Source organism: Petaurus breviceps, unplaced genomic scaffold, assembly GCF_028583685.1.
Source record: "Petaurus breviceps papuanus isolate PSGF00001 unplaced genomic scaffold, PetGlider_PUasm1.0 79, whole genome shotgun sequence".
NCBI lineage: Eukaryota > Metazoa > Chordata > Mammalia > Diprotodontia > Petauridae > Petaurus > Petaurus breviceps.
The window spans coordinates 3647921-3674383 of record NW_027186523.1 but is presented as its reverse complement, the minus strand read 5'-3'; the positions used below and the strand labels follow the sequence as shown (position 1 = coordinate 3674383).

Here is a 26463-nt window from a genome sequence, read left to right as displayed (position 1 = left end):
AGGACAATTTACTTTCCTTCTCTGTTAGAATGAGAAGACATGCAGACAAAGATGAGACCAAATACCTGAAAAACAAACATCTTTTGTTCCTCATGAAATTCTCGGTGGCAAATTGAGGTCCAGCATAGAAGGTGTTATGACAAGAATATCATGACAAAGAATATATTAGCAACGTTTACCTCTGTGGGATAGGCAGGGTAAATATTAGTCTCACTTTACAGATGAAGAAACTGAAACTCTGAGATATTAAGAGCCTGTGTAAAGTTACATGGCTAGCAAGTGTCAGAAGATGAATCTGCAGCCTTTTCTTCTGATTTCAAGTTTAATGGACTTTCTTGTGTACACAAGAGTGAGAAAAAGAAATGAAAAGCCAAGTAAAACAATATTTTATTGGATTAAAGAGAATAAATAAAGATGTAGGAAGTTATGCGATAAGAGACTGATTAGAAGAAGGCAGGGCATAGATTAGATGAAGGTGTTATTTTTATTTACTTTGGGTTATGAATAGGTATTCACTTAATATTGAGATTTACTCTGTATACTGTCGTACAAAATGAGACAGTAATTTCTTGTACTAGGATTAATTCAAAGCACAATCTCTTTGATAATCAAGAATGAAAGATTAATGTTAGTTTTTATTGTAACATTCATTGCCCAAATTCATGTATGTATGGATAGGCCTTCTGTATCAAACTTAACAAACCTATTCAATTTAGTCTTAGTAAGCCATCATTTTGGAGTATGCCTATAACTTGAGAATCAGCCCGAACTAATTTAAATAATGTATTTCTGAACAGAATTGTCATAGTGTTACCTAAATAGCTCTAGAATGTGCACAGTCAAGAGACTGAAATCAGGATAACTTGATTAGAGAAAATGCCATTTGGTGCAAAACTTTTAAAATAACCTTACTAGGTATCAATTGTCATTCAATCCTGAGAAAGTAGGCAACAGTGTAATAGCAAATATAATAGTGAAGTACTACTAACACCTCAGAGATCAGCCCATTGAGGGTATGCTACAGCTTTTCTCCTTTTAAAGGGTTGAACAATTAGGGAATTGATATACTCTGTCCAGTGCCCATAGTGCCATACATACACCTTCATTCCATTCCAGAGGTACACTGGGTTCCATCTAATGTCAAGTCCATTTTTCATTTCAACATAAGAATTACACCCATTGAATCCATCTTTATAATAACTGGTTGTCAAGAGAAGTGATTTCCCTTTGATTATTTTCATAATTCACATTTTAAGATATCTTAAAACAGTGATTTACTCCTTTTAATTAAATGTGGAGGTCTGAAATAGCTCACATGGTACTGTGGTTTATTTTCTTTAAAGTGGTTGGTGCACATGACTCAATCAATGTTACCTTTTTTTAAAAAATTCTTTATGAAGTTTTAAAAAAAATACACCCTAGAATTCTTTTATCAGTACATTTTGTACATTGAATCATAATGACATCCCAAACCTTTGAAATATGGAGATGCCTGCTTTGATGGTTCACATCCTTACCTCCACAATTCTCTGCAAAACTCATTTTTCTAACGACTTAATTAGGAAATTTGTTTTCCACCAGACATTTTGTTCAGGTTCTGAATGTAGCCTATTATCGATACAGTGTGCTTATTGCTACATACCTATACCATTACTCCATTCCAGCGGTAAACTGGGTTCCATCTATTATCAAGTCCATTTTTCCTTTCGACATATTCATGTAAGGGTAGCATGGGATCTAAGATCATTCAAAGATTTTTAGGGAAAATAACTCTACTAATTGAATTCTGTCCTCCAGACATATAGGAATAACTGCTTTTTGTTAGTTTTGTGATCTGGAGAGAACCAAGTTTCTACCAATTATACACAGTAATAGAATCATCCTCTTTTAAATATTTCAAGTGGCCCAAGACACTCAGCATTACATTTTCTCGCAAAGAATTTCTTCTTTTCAGAAAGTGATAAACTAACACAGCATTGGTAAGCTAAGAAAATTAGCATGCATCGGTATATCCTCTAAAATAAGTCAGGATGGTCTTCATAAAAATGAGGCACTGAACCATGATGAAATTTAAGAAGCTAACTCTATTCCTTCTACTACCTTTTTGTCTGTTTGTGGCAGGTAAATTGAAATTCTTTGGAAGTAGTCAGATGACAGTGTTGTAGTAGATGTTCATCCTTCATTTTTGAAGAGGGCCAGTGACACCACAGGATGATGTCTTGATTTGCTTATGAATTGGATTTAAGTGAGGCAGGGTTGTACAAAATCATCAGCCTCATTCTTATAGTCATTAAAAGTCTAGTGACAAGACAAAAGTCAAGATGATTGGAGATAGCCCACGATGCAGTGGGCTGACCAAGCTCTAAATGCTCCATAGTGCCTGCTTCAACTACCTTCATGGCTGTTGGAACAAACCGTTCTCTGGATGTAGGAGATGAGTGAAATAGGAGACGTATAAGAGAAAGTGAGAAAGGATAACATTTAGAAGTTTCAAAAGGGCTAGAGAACTTTTTGACAGCTTTAAATATTGTTGATCCTCTCTATGAGACTGGTCTGAGGTTATGTGTATGTGGTGAATGATTTACAGTGTGACTTGGCCGACATATATACTTAGGCAGCCAATACTGATCACTACTACCATATCAAGCTTGAGGCAATCTATACTGATGGTTCACACCGGAATGAAAGGATTAGTCACATTGCCAACAGTTCATTTCACAACTACAGACATGACCCATGCCATCTCCCATTCGGGTATTTTACAAGTTTTTAAAAGACCAGATTTATGCGGCAGTTGTAATATTTGAATTAAGAGTGGGAAATGAGAAGGGGCTGTCATAGCAACCATTTATACTTACATCTTCAGGAGGGCAGGTAAACAGTCATTTGGTCTATGGCCAAACAAGATTTTTCCATTTCAGCTTTAAAAAGAACCAATAGATAAATAGCTCCTGTATTATTTTAACTCCCCTAATAAAGAGGATTGCAAAATAATAAACCTAGCAATTTCTCAATGGTTTCCATTCATTCTCAAACAGCAACATAAACTTCATGTTATGCAACAGTGAAGGAAATACAGAATTGTTTCCCTATATTTCAAAAACGTCACAAATTATTTGAAGATACTGAGGAACTCTGCTTTTATGACACCCAGAGTCATCTGTACCTAAAGGACACAATTATAAACTGGCACATTCCTTCCTAGGACAGACCTGAAACATATTCTTAAGTGTTCTCTTTAACTGTCTGTCTCCTCCAAAAAGTAAACAACAACAACAAAAACAAAACAACAAAGCAAAACATAACCATAAAAAATCCTTCAGGTAGCAAGGTGGCACTGTATCTGGAGACAAAAATCTATGTTCAAAACCAACCTCTGATATATATTCTGAAGGTAGCTGTATGAATTTGGATCAGTCACTTTAACCTTGGTTTGCCTCAGTTTCCTCACCTGTACAATAGGGGCAATAATAGCACCTACCTCCCGTGGTTTCGCTGAGGATCAAATGAGATAATTGTAAATGCTTTGCAGACCTTAATTTGCTATATAAATGCTAGCTGTCATCACTGTTGTTGTCGCTAGTTGGTTAGCTTTTCTCTCATGCTCACAGTAGCTATGACAATACAGCAGTTATTGTTTCTATAACTAGAAAAACAGCTCAAAGCCTATATCAACATTATCATTTCAATGTGACAGTGAGGTACCATGGAAAGAGGACTGAATTTGCATCCTATCATCAGTGTTTACAAGCTATGTGACTTGGAGAAAGCCATTAACACTCTATGAATCTTAATTATTGACAAGTAATTTCACTTCAACTGAGTCCTCTCTCTTTCTCTGCCACTTTCCATACCACCTTCTCCCCTCTCTGTCCCTGTCTATTTGATGTGAAGATGGGCCCAGGATGAAGAGACCTTACCCATGACTCACCTCTTATCCTGACTGTAGCCATCTCCCTAACTCATCCCCAAGTTCTGCAGTAGATGTGCACCTATCTTCCAAGTCTCTTTTCAGTTAACTGTCTCCCAGGTCTTGCACTAAAAGGGGAGGGGAAGAGATTACATTATACATAGTAAATTTATATTTATAATTTATTATTTTACAATTTTCTCATTTGTAGAATGAAAAAATGATGGCTCATCTCCAAGGCCCCCTCTAACTCTAAGGTTTTTATGCATTGTCACTTCCATGAGTGTACTCCCTTTAAATGTCAATAGGCAGTGCCCAGAAACCAGCAACTGCTTCAATCTGGTCTTCTTTTCCTGTCTTTTGCCTTCAAATGCCCATTTCTTCTTCCAGATGTAAAAATACCAACTTGTAATGGCTGTCTTAACTTTAAACTCTTAAAGTCAAGATTTACACGAGAGCAAATCTCCACCTCACCCCTGCCCACCAGATTTTAAGTGGAATTTACCAGGATGTACTTATTCTTTTGATATTCACTTAATTATTGGGTTTGGACCTACTTAAGGTATGGCTACAGGCTATCAATCATTTTGGAAATGCCCTCCCTCAGTTTGGTGATGTCACTAGTCAATAGCTGCTTCTCACTGTTGGGTGCCCATAGTATCTCAAGGTAGTAGTACACAAACTAGTTCACAAACTAGGCGTCATTCTTGACTCCTCATTATCTCTTCTCATTTTGAATCTGTTTCCAAAGTCTGTTGATTTCACCTTTTTCTTTGATACTGCCACTTCCCTAGGGTAGGTCTTCTTTTCCTCATGGCTAGACTATTATAATAGCCTGATGGTTGATTTGGTTTGCCACAAGTCTCTCTAAACTCCAGTCCATTATCTACTCAGCCACCAAAGAAATTTTCCTAATACATAGGTATAACTACATAACCCTCAGTAAGACAGACTCAATAAACTCCAGCGGCCTCTTATCACCTACAGGATTAAACATAAAACCTCTGTTTGGCCTTAAAAATCCTTCATAATCTATCCCCCTCCTACTTTTCCAGTCTTCTCATAGCTTCCCCTCCCCCCCCCGCCCCCCCCCCCCCCCCCCCCCTCTCTCCCCCTCCCGCCCCCCCCCCCCCCCCGCCCCGCCCCGGCATATAGTCTTTGATCCAGTGGCACTGGCCTCCTGGGCTATTCCATGAAAAAGCCTGAGCATTTTCACTGACTGTCCCTCATGCCTGGAATGCTCTTCCTCCTCATTTCTACCTTGTCTTCCTTCAAACCCAGGCTAAAGTCCTACTTTCTATAGGAAGCTTTTCCAGATCTCTCTGAATTCCAGAGCCTTCCCTCTTTGGATAATTTCCTATTCATCCTGTAAATAGCTTGTTTGTACATAGTTCACATCTTGTCTCCCCTATTAGATTGTGAATTCCTTGAAGACAAAGACTATTTGCCTTTCATTGTATCCCTATCACTTAGCACAATGTTTGCCATATAGTTGTAAGTGCTTAGTAAATGTCCCTTGACTGGTACAATTTTGTATTGGCATGCTTCCTATGCCCTTCCTACCCTGCCAGTCCAACATTTTGTTCTCCTAGCTTTTCTTTCCATTACAGACATGAATGTTGCAGACATGTCAAGAGATTCTTATGTCTGAATTGATGTTGCAAGCACAAACCCAAAGGCTGGGTACCTACCATTAGAGGTGGCTCACTTTCTGTTTTCTCTTTTCTAACTGTGGAATTTGGAGCAGAAGTCCTGAAGCAGAAAATATGTTAATCATCAATCAGTTAACCACATTTATTCTGCATCCAATGTAATCACAGAACACTTTACCACAGGCCATGGGGGAATTCGAAAGCATCGAGCAACAGCCCCTTCCCTTAAAGAGACATTTAAGACCTAGTTGTGGAAAGACTGAATAAACACACCTGAGAAAGTCTCAAAAACAATAATCTCACTGTATCAACAAATAAACAAAGAACCCTCCAAGTTGCATGGGTGACACGTTAGAATGGAGCTTTTCTCTTTCAGTGCAAGTAACCAAATGGAAAAGTAATGCTTCTATCATAATGGACGCTTTGAAAGTGACAGGGCAGAATTAGAAAGATTTAAGTGGATTTGACAGATTTGAATATTCCCTGTCTGGGACTCCCACAAAAAATCCTCAGTCCCTAGTGTCCTCTTCCCTTATTTGCCACACAGTTGTTTTGTTCTTGAACAATAGGTGGTGCTAAGCACCCATGTTTCTAGGGCTGTCAGCTAGACATCCTGATTTTAAATAATTGGAACCATATGACAGCAGTTGAAAGAGTTATTCATGAAAGTCTACAAATCATGTAGCTGCAGAGTCAGAAAAACCTACATCAGTTGAATTAGAGAGATGGTTTCTTTCCCACTTTATTTCTATGGCTGCCAGAAACAGGACATTAAAGGGTTCAGGTTGGTTGCTGTAATTCAGTTAAGAGGTAAGTGTCTATTAAAAATCTGCCAAATAAGGAAGAAGATTTGTCTCTTGGCTAGATTGCAATAGCTATATTCTTGGAAAATACCAGAATTCTAGCCTTCCCCAAACCTGCTTAAAGCCACCAAACACACATTGAAATCAAACAGTATGTAGAATTGAATGAGTCTTTGGAAACTGAAGAAAATCTGCAGAAGCTAGTGAAATCTTTCACAAATTCCTTGCACAAATGTTGCACGAATTCTCTCTAATATCAAACTAACATTTAGTAAAATACTGGATCATCAGCTCTCAGAGAGCAGGTCCACATCTGTTTGATTTAGCTTTATAGCCTCGAGGGCATGTGCATTCTTGATATTTGATGATACTGATGATTTCAGATGCTGTGCAGTGATAATACAGCAGCTGATTCCATTTCTAGTTTTATATTCAAGTCTAATCAGCTCAATTTATATAAAGATAGTTGTATAAAGATAGCTGATCTTTTTCAATCCTCTGCTTAACGGAATATAATATAATGTTGCAGTGTGATCTCTTAAGAGCTGCAGGGATTTATTAAGAGGGGAGGATGAGGTGTCCTAAGGTCTTAGGGAGAAATGTTTGAGGAAACATTCAGGAGTGTTTGAAAATCTCAACCTTAATCTCTGTTGGGACTCTCATTTCTTTCCTTCTATATTCAGGGAATTCAATGTACTCATTTTCTAAAACATACACATGAGTAGCTCATTCTGCATGATAAACATTCTTCAACTTAGAGAAGAGAGAAAGCAGGTGATGTTTGATAAGAGCACATTTACTCTCAGAAAGCAACTAGAAACTGGTGAATACAGAACATTCTGAGATTTAGAGACTATCAGCACTGGAAACATTGATAACAGAAGAAATGTCAAGGGGACAACTTATAATGTCAAGGAGACATGTCACTTTCTTTCAAGTGAATAACTTCTTAACCTCCTCTGAGCACAATTACAAACCTTCCTGGAAATGACAGCCTTCTTTCTCAATGACTCAAAAGCTTCTTCTTAAAGACTTTCCCTCACATTGTCTCCTAAGTATAAAAAAATAGCAAAGAAATGTGCAGAATGATAGTCCTGGGTGAGAGTTTGTTTGTATTTAAATTTCTCATCATAAAGTCACATATTAGTGAAGTGTAGGGAAAGTATGGGTGTGAGAAAAGCAACACCAAGTGTTGTTAACCATTGTAAATGAGGAAAGAAGAGGGGAGGGGAAGAGGAGAGACATATGAGTAATTAGTCTCTCCAATGACCATTAAAAAAGACTGATCTGATCCAATCAAGCAAGCATTAAATATTAGTTATATACAAGAAGAACCAGTGCATTGTAGGAGACAGAGAGCTAACCTTGAGGTCCTGAAGATCTGAGTTCAAGTGTTGCCTCTAATAGCTACCAGTTGTGTGACTTCAACCAGTTGGTCAACACCTCCCATTAGACTGTGAGTTTCTTGAGAGCAGGGACTGTTTCCTGCCTTTCTTTGCATCATCAATTCTTAGCATAATTCCTGGCACACAGAAGGAACTTAATAAATGCTTATTGACTTGACAGTGCTACATACAAGACAGTATGCTACTTGCCAGAGGTACAAAAACAAAATAAAAAAAAGACAGTTCATTCATCAACAATCACCAGAAATAATGAAAGTAGAAAAATTTTAAAATACTGGAAAATTACTGAATTACAGTAATAGGTTAGGCTAAAATCTTCCCCCTAGCCACTTTTAAATGTTTGTTTAACAGTTGGGTCCAGTATGATTTCCCTGCTAACAATAAACAAAACTGATGAGCATATGCCATTTGAAATGACCATAGTTCCAATATCTCTTTTTTGCCAGAAGGTGTTGCTATAACATAACTCTGTTTGGGGACAAAGTAGTGTGGAATAAAATGTGGTAAAACTGGATAAAAAATGTAAACCATACTAAGTATATAGAATTTAGACACAAGGATTTCTATTATATGGGGAAAAGAGGGCCTTTACTGTAGTGTGTGTCCACACTATAAATAGTTCAGCAAAATGTAAACATGAAATATTTCCACAGTGATCTTTGCAGTCTTATAAACAGTAGCTCTACTTTTCTTCTCATTAAGTCTCATTTTTAATAAAGGGATTTCTGTGGGTTGAAATTTTAGGGGAAAATAGCAATGTTCTGTGACTTTTTTTTTTAACAGGGTATACAGTATATGGACAAAAAATGGTGATATTTAAAACCTGTAGGGTTTTTTAAGTAGTAAAGTTTCATATGGTGTTGAAAGAAACTCAGTGTGTGCATTAAGGAAGACAAACATAAGAAGGATTAAAGAAACCAGAAAATAGGGATGCTTCCAGTATTGGTAAACCAAATTTAAAATGAATAATCCTATTTTTTTAAAAACCCCAAACACTATTTACAAAGTTCTTGAAAAGTATGTTAACAATAATGTTTTTTCCCCTCAATTAAGATGAGGCTAAACTTGAAGCACATAATTTTACATTTAGTTCAGATCACAATAATATACATGTATATATGCATATTTATGTATATATACACACACATAGCTTGCCAGTGAGATTACACTACAAGAAAGGCAAGGAAATCAGAAATTTTTAATATTTGACTATCCTGTTATTAGCCATGGTCATTTTCAGCAGAGATAACATAATGAATGATAATAATAATAAAACAGTCTTTATATAGTACATTAAGGCTTGTAAAGCATTTTTATAATATCTCATTTTATCTTTGTAAAAACCTTATTAAGGCAGGTGGTATTTTTAATCTCATTTAATAGATGAGGAAAATGAGACAGACACAAGTTAAGTGACATGTCCAGGGTCACACAGCTAAGTGTGTCTGAGGCCAGATTTCAACTCAGGTCTTCCTGATAACAGCCCCAGTGTTCTATCCACTGTGCCACCAAGTGGCCACAAATAACTCCTAATAGGAAAAAATTCAAACAAGAAACCTAGATGATCCCATCATGAGACAGTAAACTCTTTCTGATCAAGAATGTATAAGTACTTCCATTCAAGAAGCAATAGATTCAAGCTGGACCTGGAGGCAAAAAGACCTTAATTAAAATGTGACCATGGGCAAGTCGTTGCTTAACCTTTCTGAGTCTTAGTTTCATCATCTGTTAAAAAAGGGGGGAGGGTAGTTATAGCAGCTATGTCCCAGGGTTGTTAGGATAAAATAAGGTGAATTTGTAAAGTGTTTTTCAAGTCTTGAAGAGCTATAAAGATGGTTGTTGCTTCCACACCACCCGCCCCTTCTCTTTTTTTTTTTTTTTTTTTTGGTCTGGAGCTATGATTACAGTGGTAAAGGGAGCTCCCATTGAGATAACTCCCTCTACTAATGCAGGATTGCCAACTTATTATTGCCTATAGCAATTCCATTTATTTTTGTGTCAGGCTCAGAATCCTTCCTCTTACTCTTGTATATTCTTGAGAAGTTGCTTAATCTCGCGGGCCTCAGTATCTTCATCTGCAAAGTAAGCAGCATGGCTTAGATGATCCTTGACAGTGATTTTTTTATTGCTATTTTTTTTCAGAAATTAAGAAAATGAAAAGCAGCCTCTCCAGTTGTGTGTGTGTGTCCCTGTGACATGTGCATGTTGGCCTGCAGCTCAAGCTCCTCTGTCCCATCACTCAGGTCCCTTCATATTCCTGTACCACCTCACCCTTCCATCCTTAGCTCAAATGATGTCCCTTTACGCATTCAAACATCCAAGAAAACAACTACTTTCTGTTTCCTGAAACATGAAGTATGTTGTCCTGGGGAGTGCTATGGACAGAAGGCTAAACTTGGAGTCACCAGACTTGAGTCTGGATCCTGGCTTTTTCTATCTGGTTATTTACTACCCAATTTTCCTTGGTCAATATCAGCTAGTTAACAAGCATTTATTAGGCACTTACTATGTACCAGGTACTATGCAAAGCACAGGGGATTCAAAGAAGGGCAAAAACAGTTTGTGTCCTAAAAGTACTCACAATCTAATGAAGGAGCCAACATGTAAATAACTAGGTACATACAAGTACATACAGAAGAGACATAAGGAGATAACAGGGGAAAGGCATTAAGCAGTGGGGGGTGGGGGTGGAGAACCTGCTGTGGAAGATGAGACTTCAACTCAAACTTGAGGGAAGCCAGAAATTTTGTCCTTTTTTTTTGGGGGGGGGAAGGGAAGGTAGGGAAATTGGGGTTAAGTGACTTGCCCAAGGTCACACAGCTAGTAAGCATTAAGTGTCTGAGGTCAGATTTGAACTCAGGTCCTCCTGAATTCAGGGCCAGTGCTCTATTCACTGCTACACCTAGCTGCCCTGATGCCAGAAAATTTGAGTGGCAGAGGTGAAAGGACAGAACATTTCAGACATGGGGGGACATCCAGTGAAAAGGTATGGAAATGCAGGCTGGAGTATAGTATTTAAAGAACTGTAAGAACTCTAGCTTTGTTGGATCATAGAATATGTAGAGGGGAGTAAAGTATAAGAAAATGGTAAAGGTCTTATACTTCAAAGGGGCCAGGTTATGAAGACCTTTAAATGCCGAACAGAAGACTTTATATATATATATATATATATATATTTTATTCTGTAGATAATAAGGAATCACTGGAATTCAGTGAGAAGGGTAGTGACATGGTTAGACATATGTGTTAGAAAAAAATCATTTTGACAGCTGAGTGGATTATCACTCTACTTCTTTAGGAATCAAGTTTCTTTTCTGTAATATGAGGGGATTGAAATGAATGGGAAGGTCTTTTCCAGCTTTGGATCTGTGATTTTAAGATCATATTACTCTGTGTTCCTTTGCTCAAGCTATTTCCTACATTTGGGATGATTCTCTTCCCCCCCTCCCCTTTTAGCAGTTGAATTCCTTTCCTACTGGTTCCTTAAATCCTGACTTACATACCACCAGCTCCATGAAATCTTCTCTGATCATCCTTAATTTTGTTCTGTAATTCTCAAAGTTATCGTTCACATAATATTGAGCATTATCTGGGTTGATGGAGATACCAACTATAGTAGATGGTATGCTCTATGATGCTAGGAAGAACCATTTATTTAAACTTAGTATCTCTCACAGATGAGAGTATAGTGCACACTATAGAGCAGGCACTTAATATTTGTTACATTGCTTTATGCTGTATGAAATTGATATATCAAGGCACAACAATATCAAAGCTGATAAAGGGGAGAGGTACACTTAGAATGTAATTAAGATAGAGGACATTTTTTCTTTTTTGGTCTGGACCTATGATTTCATTGATTCTCCCTGGGAGCTCCCTCTACGAATGCAGTATAGCAACTATTCATGCCTGGGGCATGGAGAGGTTGTGATTTACTTAGGGTCATACAGACATAAACTTGAACCCAGAACTTGCTAACTCTAGGAAATTAGTTCTCTGTTAGATATACTATATTACCTCTTTCAGAGAACCCTTTGGGCAAATTCCCCCCCCCCCAAATGATCCACTCTGACTTTTAAAAATTGACCTGATAAATTGGATTATAGTTATTTCATTCCATGCTGTATAGACTTAGCTCAAATATATAGTTTCTTCAAAATATTCCCAATGTTGAAAAACATTAACAGCTATTATCTAATTCAGTGATTTCAACAAATATTTCTTAAAAGTTTACTACTATGCACAAGGCATTCTGTTATATACTGGGAGTTGCAAGATTTGAAAATAAAATGAGTAAGCCATGGTTCTTGCATTCTAGGAACTTCTAACTGGGATAATCCACATACTACAGAGTTAGAAAATATGTTTACTAAGAAGCCAGTGAGCACCCCAGGAACAGAAATCAGGTTTCATAACTTGTAGATCTAGGGGGTCTCTTGAGATTGATTTCTTTTGGGGGGAAAGGATACATGAGGATTATGAGGGGTCAGAGGGGTAAGAGGAAACAAGGCTGCGACTGAAGATCACACCCCCCCCCCCAACAAATAATGAGGAGTAAGAAACTTTTGAAAAGAGTCAGGCAGCATATAAGACACTGAGAAAGAGTAAAGAAAAAAGCAAAATGGGAGATGAGGACACAGTAAACTAGAAATTTTGGCGGTTGTTAAAAGGAAAAGAACATATACACACACAAACATATATATACATATTATATACACACACGCACACACACACATATATACATATACAATATTATGATGGTTTCACTGGAATACACTCAAATTATATGTGATTTCTTTATAACAAGTAGACTTTTATTAGCAAATAACAAACAGAACAAAATGAATTAAAAAAAACTGTTGAAATGTTGTCACATTGTCTAGTCACTTCTACTATTCAACAATAATTGACTTTAACTTAACCTAAGCATTTTGGCACAATTCCCTAACAGTTTTGCTATTCTTTGATTTCTTTCCTTAGAGAAAATTCTTATTTGATGTGCTAAACATCATAAATGCATAAACTGTATGTATTAATCATTGTGACCAACATGAGAGAGTTGGAACAAATTACATCTTTTAATAAACATTGAATTATTATACTATCGAATAATTATACTAGGAACCCCCCCCAGAGCTCTATTCCACTTACAAATGTAAGTGTTTTTCTTTTCTAACAGTCTTTCAATGGCTTTTGGTTTTGATGCTTGTTTAGAGCAAGGAAGTGCAATTGGAAGTCCACAATTTCTCCCGTGGACTGACTAATGAACACACTTTATTTTGAATATTATATAAGTCTACATCCAGTCACAAAGAATCCAGTAGCACATTTCAGCCCTTTTATAAATGGATAAATGTAAAGTAGAGAGCATAAGCTCTCACAAGGGTAACTCTCACACCAATTCAAATACCTGAACGTTTTTGATTTGATCAATAGCAAAATCAGAGACAAAGAAAAGTTTTTGGAAAATAAAGTAACAGTGACTATGTTTGTAGGATAACTATTGGTCTGCACACAAGTCACAGAGAAATAACTGTTTCTGACCCTACTGAACCAAACTTGAGACATTTTTGAACTTCCCTGATCCTCACCTAATTCAATGAAATTTTAAATTCTTTTAAATAAAATATGTTAAATTCTTTAAAATAAAATCTGTTCTCCAGAAGAGGAGAATTAGATATTCCAATCACTAGACTTTAGGCTCATCATAGAGTCCAACAAAAGGTTCTTTTTCCAATGGAGATCTTTTTTAGATGTTAAGCATAGTCATAATAGCTTATGTAACTATGTCACCACATTCTCTGAAATAATCCTAGGAGGTAGGTAGTACAAGCATCATTGTCATAGAATCATAGGATGTCACCAGCTGGAAGAAATCTTAGAGATAATTTAGTCCTACCCTCTTGTTTTATGGAAGGAGAAACTGAGGCCCTGAATGTTAGTACTTAGCTTTGGTCATAAAACAGAGCCAGAATTGAAATCTGGTATTTCTGACTCCATGTGTACTGCTTTCCCCACTATTCTATGGGTTTTACAATTGAGGAAACTGAGGCTCAGAGAAGTTAAATGCACCAAAGAGTATCAGATGTGGGACTTAAACTCAGGTCTTATGACTTAATGTTCAGTGCTCTTGGACATGCTCAGGATTGACTGCTTTAGCTATTAGTAGTTGAAAATGTAATAATATAAGAAATATCTCTTGGAAGAATGTAAATAATGTCCCCCCCACCCTTTCTATATCCCATTAATTGAGACTGACTTGTGGCTATTGACTTGTAAAAGAAGAAAAAAAGTTTGTGTTTCTAAGTATTGTACAATTAATCTCTCTGATTTCTTTTCCTTTGTAGAAATGCTATCTTTTCCTACTTCTGAAACACTAACAGGAAAATAACACAAATCAGGCCTCAGACACTTAACACTTAGTAGCCATGTGACCTTGGGCAAGTCACTTGACCCCAATTGCCCTGCCTTCCCCCTCCAAAAAGAAAAAAAAAGAGCCCATGCTCCAACCTTGTTAGTGCTTCCTATGTGAAAATTAGAATAACTTTTCAGTGTAAAAACTTGACTTGTTCTAACATTTCTTTTGGAAGTTGATTTTCCCTTTGCCTTTGTTTCCACATCTGTCAAGTAAAGGAGTTGGACTATATGGCCTCTGAGTTTCTTTCCAGCTCTAAATCAATGACTTCTGAATTCTATTGCCAAAGCATAAGCTCTCAGAAGAGAAAAACTATCTAACTTGTGTCTTTGCATACCCAGAACACAGCACTCTCCTGGTGCACAGGGTATTAGCTCTTTTCTTTCAGATACTCAAATAGTTTGATAATCCCATTGATTTGAGAGTTCCCTCAAGTAGGTTCTTAATAAGTGATTATTGATTGTTTGATAATTTAGCTCTGACCATAATGCCAACAAAGCATAGGAATGAACAAAAATGGGTCATTTCCCTATCTTTCTCCTTTATTTTTCTTGTATTGAATGTGATACGGGGTGGTACTTCTGTTTGGTGCCTCCTAAATTTACCCATAAGGCTTCGAGGTAGGCCAAATGGAGTTGAACAGAGAGAAATTAAGTTTGCTTTGCAAGGCATCAGGCCAATGTAAACGGCAGTTTGACAATTACTCCAGTGGACTGACTAATGAACACATTTCATTCTGAATACTGTACAAATCTACACCTTGTCACAAGGGAGTCCAGTGGCACATCTCAGCACTCTTATAAATGGGCAAATGTAAAGTTGAGAGCAGAAGCTCCCATAAGGGTAAGTACAACCAACAGACCAGTTCAAATCTCTGGACATTTTTCATTTGATTGACAGCAAAATCCACGACAAAGAAAAGTTTTTGGCATAGAAATGAAATAACAGTGCCTTTGTTTGTAGGACTTCACCCATATAAATACCACATCCTCAAAGGAATACCAAGTCACACTCTACCACCTCCTCCCTTTCACTACCCCTTTCTTCTACCCCCCTCCCCAGTAATATTCAGGGAAAAGCAAAGCCAAGAACAATTGTGTATTTCTTCCAGTCCAGGCAAAGTCACAAGTAGAAAAGGGTCCACCTGCCTTCCAATCATATGATAGATCATTTGACTGTGATTCAATGGCATTAGTTTTTCTCTGTTCCATTTCCCAGCATTTAGGCTTACCACAACTTTGAACAGGGTTAGGATAGTGAAGAAAGTGAGGTATAATGGAAAAGACTGAGAATAAGGAGACCTTAGTTCCAGTTCCTGCATTGCTAAAAGCAAAGGTGAAACTTTATTTTGGACTTTATTTTACCTTTGATGACCTCAGTTTTTGCATCTATAAATTTAGAGGGTTGGACCACTGATCTCTCCAAGCTCTAAAATTCTGTGAATTTTAGGTGCTTCTGATTAGCATGAAGTTTTTACAAAAAGGAGGCATAAAGGTTATCTCTATTGTTAAATTACAGTATTTGGCTCCAAATTTTTGTTGAGATTTTTAAAAATTACTGAATAGTGGAGTAGTAGAAATGAAAATAAAAAATGCAAATCAATAAACTCACAAAGTTGACAAATTTTGTTAGGGAAATGGCTTATTCTATATGGTTTGTTTGCTGAATTCAGCATCAGGGTAGGGCTAACTGTGAATCTGTGTTGCTTTTACCACTGGTTCTCCCAGAAGTCAGTTTGGTGCTTCAGAGGATACAAGGATGAATCCAGTGCTGACCAAATAAGGTATAAAGATGAGAATGTTGTTTCTACAAAATAATATTCTATAAACTGTGACTTCCTCATTGCTTTTGATAAACCATTTTGTTTATTTGTTTCCATGCTAAAACAAAGGACTGAGAATGGAGCTAGAAGTCCAGGACAAATAAGTTTTTCTCAGACTTGAACTGCATAAAAGATACATGTTTTTCCATGTTAAAGACTACATTTTTTTCTTTATCACAAACATCCAGAAGCTCTTAAATCATGGATACGTGTTTAATGGAAAGATAATGAAAAGTACAATTTGCTAATGTATAGGACATGGATTTTCTAGGAATGCTTTGTTGCATAGCCATCAAAATGGCATCAATGAAAAAAATGACTTTTTTTTTCATTATTTGCCTTCCTTCGATTTCACCTTCTAACAGAAGCAATAAGTTTTGTCAGATAGCATTTCCAGAGAAGAAGTGATCCTTTGGGTAGAAGGACAAATAAATCTATTAGATAGATTTATTAGTACATCTTTGGGAAAAATGTTATTTGGCATTACATCTCACTAAACATCTTAATATCTGCTAAATGACCATTGTTTTTTAGTACTAGAAACCCATGAAGGCACGGGGGCAATATGTTGGTGGTTATATATAACTTTGGCAAGCTATGGGAAATGAAATAGTATAATTTCTCAAAAAGAGATTAACAGACATAATTTGAAGATGATGAGTACTGCACAGTCATAATTTAAGAGGTTATTGAATTAACTTTTCAATTAGTTTGTTTTTTGTGTGTGACTGCATATAGCCTTAGCCAGTCCCTTATTATTTATAATTGGAAATGGTTTTGCCTTCATAATTGACTGACGCACAAATACCAGTAAAGTTCCACCTTTAAACTATAGAGATTTCAGAAGCTGGAAGGTACTTTCAGCTGGTCACTTTTTGATATGGGACAGCTAGGAGGCACAGTGCCTAGGAGGGCCAGGCCTGGAGTCAGGAAGACCCGAATTCAATCTAGCCTCAGACATTTACTAACTGAATGACCCTTGGCAAGTCACTGAACTCTTTTTTTGCCTCAGTTTCTTCATCTATAAAAAGAGCTGGAGAGGGAAATGGCAAGCCACTGTGGTATCTTTGCCAAGAAAACCCTCCAAAGGGGTCACAAAATATAGAACATGCCTGACTTGACTAAACAACAGCAGTGGGAAAACGGAGCAAGTATTTTATGAGCAACCTACTATGTGCCAGAACTATGATAAGCATATATATTTACTTTTCTCATTGGAAAATTCATGCTAATGGAGGTGGTGATATATAAAATGAAACCACCACCCTCCACCAGGTGATTTGTAAAGTGTCATCATAGTCCTGAAACCAAGTGGAATGCAGAAGCAGCAGCCCAGGAATGAGTTCCCTGGGCAAGGTAAGGTGCACTGGCTATCCAGTGACCCGAGATGGAGAAAAGGCAGCATCAGAATGGGAAGTCCCGGTTCTTTCCCTGATGCCTTCACCAACTATTCTAGCCCAGTTTGACCTTGCTCATCCATGACCTGGGACAGAACTAAATTATATTTTGTTTTATCCTCTGACATGTTATTATGAATAAATCTTCATTAAAGAATCCAGCCCTTAGCTAGTATATTGAACAAAGAAGATCTTTAAATTCAATTAGACTGCATATTTACTGTATGTTTGTGGTTTTTGTGTTCAGTTGTTTCAGTCATGTCTGACTCTTTGTCACCCCATTCGGGGTTTTCTTGGCAAAGATACTACAGTGGTTTGCCGTTTCCTCCTTCAGTTACTTAACAGGTGAGGAAACTGATGCAAACAGGGTTAAATGACTTGCCCAGGGTCACACAGTTATTATGTGTCTAAGGCCAAATTTTAACTAAGGTCTTCCTGACTCCAGGCCTAGAGCTCTATCCACTGTACATGTCCTTTGAGAGACAGTGTGCATAGGGGAAGGCATTTGCCTTGGGGTCAAGATGATATAAGTTTAATTCTCTTCTCAGTCACTTATGACCTGAGTGACCCTCGGTAAGTCATTTAACCACTCTGATCCTTGGCTTCCTTATTTGTGATGCATTTATTTCATCACTTTGATGAATTTAGAAGGGCTATGTGAAGGTTGATTTCATTAAAATTGTAGCTATGCCAAATACAGACCATTTCAAATTATTCAGCAGCTTTTTATTAAGTTTGAGGATTATTCTGGACACTGCTTCTTCTCTTTCTCTCCATCTCTCTGCCTGCCCTTTTCAATGCCTATTAATACTTCTAACAGAGGTTGAACAAAAGAGGTGAAACTCAGCTCAATGTATCTTGATTTCTTTTTTTTAAAAGATTAGGTACCAAGATATGGAGGAGGATTTAATGTAATAGATAAAATTATTTTGGAGAGTTAGCTGGATATTTAAATTACCAGGACCTTTTTATCTCTATTTTCTTCGATAGGAGTATATGCTTGATTGTATAGTTGATTTGCTGTTGGATTTTGGTTCATGAGAGGAAGAATTTTTTCCCCTATCATATAGAATTAGTTAATAACAAAGATTAAAGGGCCAGTACTTAAAGAATAGAATTGACATAATTAACCTTAATATTAATAGAGCTAATAGACCTAAATCAATAGAACATCTTTCTATTTATGAGCTAATTCACTTAAATCTATGGGTCATATATCCTTAGAATAGCTATTGAATGTCTTTTTATGTGAGGATTAAGGAATGCAGATTGTGGACAAGGGAAAGGGCTAGATGCATTTTTTTTTTGTAAATAATATTTTATTTTTTCCAATTACATGTAAAGATGGTTTTCAACATTCATTTTTATAAGATTCTGAGTTCTAAATCAGTCTCCTTTCCATCCTTCCCTCCCCTCTTCCCCAAATGGTAAGTAATCTGATAGAGATTATGCATGTGCAATCATGGAAACACATTTCCACTTTAGTCGCTTTGCAAAAGAAACAGAATAAAAGGGAAAAGCCACACACACAAAAACAAAAAAGTGAAAATAATATGCTGTGATCTACATTCCATTCAGACTCCATAGCTCTTTCTCTGGAGGTGGATAGCATTTTCCATCATGGGTCTTTTGGAATTATCTGGAATCATTGTATCGTTGACAAGAGCTAAATCAATCATAATTGATAATCCTCTAATGTTACTGTTACTGTTACTGTGTGTAATGTTCTCCTGGTTCTGTTCACTTCACTCAGCATCAATTCATGTAAGTCTTTCCAGGTTTTTCTGAAATGGTTGGATGCATTTTTTTTGCTTTTTTTTGGGAGGGCAAATGGGGTTAAGTGACTTGCCCAAGGTCACATGGCTAGTTTTCTTGTTAAGTGTCTGAGGTCAGATTTGAACTCAGGTCTTCCTGACTCCAGGGCTGGTGCTCTATTCACTGTGCCACCTAGCTGCCCTGGATGCCTTTTAAATTAAGTACAAGAGAGCCTCCAGAAGGTTGTCAAGTCCCTGAAGATATGCATCAGACTAACAAAATGGGTTTTTTTTAAGAGCACTATGATAATCTCTCTCTCTCTCTCTTTTTTTTTTTTTTTTTTTTTGGGGGGGGGGAGGGCAGGGCAGTTGGGGTTAAGTGACTTGCCCAAGGTCACATGGCTAGTAAGTGTTAAGTGTCTGAGGCTGGATTTGAACTCAGGTCCTCCTGACTCCAGGGTCGGTGCTCTATTCACTGTGCCACCTAGCCATCCTAATCTCTCTCTTTTTTTAAGCTCCATAGAATGATAGCATTTTGTGGGTCTTGTCTGATGCACATACTAATAAGGAAAGATGCTTATTATTTTTTAAGGACCTTGATAAAGCAAAGGGTTTTCTATTTTTCTCTCTGATGCCTATGAACTAGGCAACTTCTAAAGGGAGTCGAGGTCTAGGGTATGGGTGTAATGGAGTACAGTAGAACTGAAATCACTCCTAGCCTTTTTTAGAAATTATTCTGGAACCAAGACTGTTAAAATGAATATGCTTGGGGTCTTCAGTGAATTTCTGATGTGCTTGTGGCTAGGGAAGCCCTGGGCAGAACCTAGCTTGCTTTGAGTGTGATTAATTTGGGCCAATCAGAAACCTAGGAAGATGTCCTGGAGTGTGACATAGTAGGCTAAGAATTTCCCACTACTTTGTAGGGCTAGTTAATGGAAACAACATTCCTGAAGGCTATAGCTTCTCCAATGTGAATTTCAGGAGCCCTTTGTCGATGCTCGATTGTTATTGCCCCATATACAGAGGTGAATAAAAGGGGGACTTTTGTTATTAGCCTAGCTCTGGAGAGTAATTGTTCTAGGGCTGGGTCAGTTTTGCGACAAAAACTGTAAAACTCTCAACAAAATATGGTAGCAACACCGGCACACCAAGGAGTCATTTGAACCGCCTGCATGCAACTCTATCCACAAAGCATGAAAAATAATACAGAATTAGATGTGTTCTTATAAACCAGGAGGTTTTTTTAAAAAAAAATATTGGAACAAATAGTGTCCCAAATTGGTGCCATAATTAAGGTATGCAGAGCTTGGCTCCAAAGATCCCTTATGTCTGTTTTAAGGGAAGCTGTTAGTGAGTAGATAATTGTATATAGTAGCTGCAGAGCCATTAGACGAGCTTAATCTATATAGAAAGCTTTGGATATTAGGCACTTCTGGGACACTGCTTCTACTGTGATGTTTCATCTGCAGATATTATCCCAAATGGGTACTTTTTCTCTTCTATTTTTTTTAAACTATAGAGTTTGCATTTGGGCACAGTTGTGTAAAAAGATGAATAGGCACCCAAAGATACTTTGATATCAATGAAATATATTGGATGAAGTGAGAAAAACAATTAAGGTTTCAAAGATAAGGGTCCCTGAGTCTGTAGAGTGCATATGGGTATTGAGATGAATTTCAAGGGAAATTCCAGATTTCAGCAGCAGCCCAAATTCAACATGTGCCTGGGAGGTGTGTGGTTTCTGAAGGTTCAGAGAAAAAAAAAACTATCCAGGTCATATTGGGCAGTCATTTTCTAGTCTCAACAGCCTCTGTGCTAAAATCAGCAACTTCTAGGATCACAATAAGCTATAAAGTTTAAGCAACTAGAAGGAGGAAAACCAAAGAAATCTGGCAGTGACAGAGTTAAAGAAACAGAGCAACCGTTATGCCCAACCAGTTTGAGTAATTCAGGATTATTTTTCTTAGTGTCTACTCGTGTTCATGATGTTTTTTTTCCCCCTTTTAACTTTTACAATCTAATCTCTTGCATAACGGGCACAAAAAAGCCTTGGTTAGTCACCTCCTCCCTGCTTGTTGCAATATTTCTAAAGCCCTTTCTTTTTAATACACTGTGAGACGGGCTTAGTAAAACAAAGGACATTATAATTTATTGTTTTAAGATCATTGATTCAATAAATTAACAATAATTTCCATGAAGCGTAGGGGCCCTAGTACATAAAAGTTTATTTATCCCCACTTTAACTAGCATTGATTAGAGTAGTCAAATTTTCCCAGTGCTATATAATCATTCTTTATAGGTGGAATGCCCTCTGCCATGCAGCAGACAGTAAAATAAACATCCAGCTCGAAGTGACAATGGGTCTTTTAAAAACCAGAAACATTAGAATTTTTTTTTTTTCAGAAAGAAAAGAATAGTTTGGATAGCACTTTTAATCCAAACTGCGGGCCCTGTCCTCTGATATATTGCAAGGACACCGTTTTAAGGGCTATTGTAATTGGTAGGAAATGCATAGAGCACAAAAGTGAAATTTCTAGCCCGTAGCTCAAAGAAAGGGTTTTTGTTTTTTTGTTTTGTTTCTTTAAGGCTAGAAGTATCTGTCTACATTGCCTTTAAGAACTACTTGGAGATTTTTTTTTTTCTGGGCACTTCCCTTCTCTCCCTCCCCCAAGCCCCCTTGTCTTTGTTCTTTGAGTGGTGACTAAACCCGTTCAAGGTAACTTGCTGAAGGCATTCATTGTCAAACTGGTAATAACTTGAACAAACAGGCACTGCTTTTTACTCCACGGCTGGCCACGGAGCAGATTAGTTTGAAGTAACAGCACGAAGAGAAGGGAACAATTGGCAGTCTAGCTCATTAGGCCCTGTAGACCTGCACGTGGCTATGCTACCCTTTGGGATCAATTCATTTTTATATAATACAACTATGATAGGGTCATCTTTCTTTTTCACAGATTCACCCATCCTTTTTTGTGTTCTTTGACATTATGTATATTGAGCCATAGTGTTACTTTTTTTTTCCTCCCATCGTGGTATTTTTTTTTTTTTGGTTTTGTTTTCTGTTCAACAGGAAAACTCTATGCTGAAATGTGACTTGGAAGTGGGAGTTTGCAAGAATTAAAAAAAAAAAAAAACAAAACCAAAACCAAAAACCAGATCAGTAACTCGGCTGACTTTAAATGATTGTTTGTGCACAATTGTTTCTCAGAATGCAACTCAGGAATTTGAAATTGTCAGATTAACTGCTGTATTTACTGGTCTGTTTGATTAGGTGAGCATAGTTTTATATTCCCTCTTGGAGACCTAAATAGCAACTATTTCCTACCAAAACAGCATTGAAAACAAAGGCCCCATTCACAAGGCAGTGGGCAATGCTCTATGGCCCTTTGTATCTCAGAACAACATAGTTACTAAGTTCCTCTAAGAGAAAAAGGTGCAACTAATTTTTTTTTCAATGTACATGTAATAGGCAGAGAAGGAATCTTATTGCTTACCAAACAAATATATTCCATCATAAATGAATAAGGATCTTTGTACTGTTGGCCTCCTTTCAACACGATGGCTCAAAGATCATTGTGGTCAGTTTGGGAAAACATCTAACAACAAAGTAATATAGGCATGAATAATCTGGCCTCATCATTTTAACTGCTCATAAATATTTCCAGGATTTATTAAAGTGGCAGAATTCAGTCTGTGTAGACAACCAGCCTGGACAATTCAAGCCCCTATGTATATATTAGTAATATATATACTGTCAGTAATATACTTCGGGTCTCAAAGTAAATCTCTTCTCACTTGCAACATGGACTTTACGAGCTTGAATTTCCCAGGTTAGTTGTCTATGCGGCTTCAATTTACCAGAGTTGGCAGAATGACCTAAAAGCAAACTTGATTGTGTGAATGTTCACTCAGGCAGAGCTTTGACATAATCACATTACTACAGGATTTTTAAAAATTGAAATACTTGATTTTTTTCCCCTTTGTAGTATTTGAGAGAAGGTAACCTTGAGGCTGAGTAAAGGAAAAGGTGGATCTCTGACTGTGGCTCTCTACTGTGTGTGTGTGTGTGTGTGTGTGTGTGTGTGTATGTGTGAATGTGTGAATGGGGCAGGCATAGAGCATGTCAATAATAGGGTGGGTATTAGGCATTTGAAGCAATGTTGAATATGCTTTAAAATTCAGTGAAAACTTTGCTTTTTTTTTTCTTTTGGTCTCAATTGAATGAACAAGCCACCATTCTGGCAATATTGCTTCTGGATAAATCAACCAAAGGAAGGGAATATCTGGATGCACCAAGTGTTGAAATATCTACTACATGCTGGAAAAGCACGTTTTTTGGACCTATCTTGTATGTAATTCAAGAGTGGATTATTTAACTTCTTGACTTCAAAATGAACACTTTGGCTAACCTATTAGGTTGGCATTGCAGCTCCACACATTTCCCAAGGTTCCCGTCTAAGTTCCAGGGTTGGATCATTAATTCAATGTAGAAGGGCTAAATCTTCTAGTGAGACTGCCTGAGTTTTCACCTCAGTCAGGTGGCACACCACCTCTCTCTCACCAAGGATTAAGTAAAATGAATGGCACAATATTCTCAACACATTAGCCACAAATGGATCACTGCAATCTGGGACCTTTCTGAGGGTGGGATTACTTGGAAAAGAGTTGGGGCAAAATTTCCAGGAATTCCACAGACCCCCTTTAACAAAGTGAATGAAGGTAATGTGAAAAGGGGGAATGAGCCAATCTTTTTTGCTTGATGTTTGTATTATTGTTTGTAATAAAAATAACCTTGCCCAACAAATGTCTTTTTGTCCTATTACCTGAATAAACTAAGCTGTTCAATGTGGTAACTTGTTGAATAGAAATATTTTTTTTTGTTTTTAGTCCATGAAAGTGGCTTCTTTATTCCTTTAAAATATTCTTTCAGGATAAAGGAACCATGTATTTGCCAACTACCAGAAACTGATCCCATCTCTTAAGGTCTGTGTTTCTTGTCATGTGGGCTTCTCCATTTCATAGTAGACTAAAAAACCTTCCACATCCCATTAAGAAAAAAGAAGTCCTGGTATAAGAAAAACATCATCCTTTACAATTCTTCCCCTAGGATTGATAATCTTGGTTGGCCCAATTATTTAGAGAGTGCCTTTAAAAATATTTACACATTTTTACTAAAAGAGAGATTTCAGGAAATTACCATGGTCTTAATAAAGGACTCCAGATGTGGGGGCAATTGTAATAGAGAAGAGATTTTTCCCAATTCAGAAATTGTGTATATGCAAAAAGATGGCCACCAAAGTTGATGTTATATTTGTGTGTATAGGTGGTTCATGGATTACCACTAGATGATTGGCAGGAGGGCACACACAACACATTTTCACAATTGTGCCAACGATCTCTCTGTCTCAGTAGAATGAATAATTTGGTGAACTAGAGAGGTGGCTGTAATTGGAGTATTTATATTATGAAATCATTCACAGCATATCATAATTAAGTGAACATATATTATTTCAACAGTAGTTTCTCTTGAGATATACATACACACATATATATCTACGTCTATACACACATTAATTTAATATAGACTCTTGGTTCTATATGCAGTGTGTGCTGTGATTTCATTTGCAATGCCACTCAGGGTGGAAAAAAATGCAACACTTATTTAAGCAAACAGGCTTCTTTTCACAGTGGACAGAGAATACTGTTAAACAGAGGAAGCACAATATCCCTTTTCATAGCAAGAGATCAAATGTCTGCAGAAGAGTTTAATTTATACCTCTCCGTGTGCCAGCGCTGAATCTGAGACATTGCAGCATTTCAGTACTCTCAATCAGGTCATAGTTTCCAGCATGAATGACTTCATCCCTTTTAAAATAGAACAAATAGAATAAATGGAATTCCACATCATGCAAGGGGTAGGGATTAGAGGAAATTAAAGGGCATATTGAAAATGGTGCTCAGCACACTAAATAATTGTGACATCGAGCTGAGAAAATAAACTTTGTACTGCCACCTCTACTTCATAGTTAGCCAGTGAAGCTTCAGATCTGTTCCAGCTTTCTAGGACAGTAGAAAGGGAAGATGGCACTGGCATTAATACAAATATACATATATATATACATATATATATATACACACACATACACACATATGCATGTGTACACATTTGTAAAGGCAATCTCTTAAGTCAATTACCAATGTATATGTGTGTGTGTGTGTGTGTGTGTATGGGAGTAAGAACACTCTTGTCTCTATATACTTATGTTTAACTGCTATGGGGGGTAATACAGCAAATAAATGCGAATACCCTCATATACATATATTTATGTATACTTTTGTTTTTGTCCAGAACCATGTTTTCATCACTACAGAGAACCCCCAGGAAAGAAACTTCTACCAATGATGTTTGGCAACTATTCTACAACTTAGAGCCTTGCGAAGTAGCCTGGGGCACTAAAAAGTTAAGTTACTCATTCAGGGTCACAGACTCAGTATGTGCTAGAAATTAGGTTAGAAACCAGGTCTTGAATCCAAGGATATTTATCCATTCAAGACATTATGCAGCCTCTTAAACATATATATATATATATATATATACATATATATATATATATAATATTTTGTATAGAGAATGGGTTTACTAATTGCATAGATAATACATGTACATATATATTGCGTAGTTATATAATCTTCATTATATAATAATGTGACATGTCATATTTACATACACACATATGTCAAACAGCACCAGAAATATGACTTGGATTCATTGCAGTAACCAAATAGATCTGTGATTTGAGTCTTATATGATCTGATTTATTGCTTTTTAGACCTTTTTCTAAAAAACATTTTTTACCGCCGGACATTATTATGTATACTTGTAATCCTAACTACCGGAGACACTGAGGCTAGTGGGACTTTTGAGTTTGGAAATTCTGAGCTGCATTAGGCTATGCTGATAAGGTGTTCAAACTGAATTAGTATTATTAGGGTGAGTCACAAAAGTAGGAAGCCACCAGGTTGCCTAAGGAGGGCCAGACTGGCCCAGGTTAGAAACAGACCAAGTAAAAGCTCTCAATTAATGACTTTAGGTCCATGAATAGTTTTTGCATTTCCATCCCGTGCAAGATAATGAAATTTAGTCAAAACAATAGCAACATACAGCAACAAAAAATTTTTGACAACTTAAAAAAAAAACCAACACTTAGATATCCTCTTATATTTCTTCCTCTCTTCCTCCTCCTCTCAGGGAGCTATCTCATGGACTAAATACATTTTTAAAATAAAAAGAAAAATATCTGAAA

The 26463-nt window shown here is 37.0% G+C and overlaps 1 long non-coding RNA gene across 1 annotated transcript in view; it reads left to right on the top strand.

The window, feature by feature from the left end:
- The window catches only part of LOC138175729 (uncharacterized), a 44746-nt gene extending 20735 nt beyond the window's left edge, over window positions 1–24011 (top strand). The window contains exon 3 of the long non-coding RNA XR_011172071.1: window positions 23390–24011. This is a non-coding gene — a long non-coding RNA (uncharacterized lncRNA). The remainder of the gene's footprint in view (window positions 1–23389) is intronic.
- Window positions 24012–26463: the final 2452 nt, after the last annotated feature.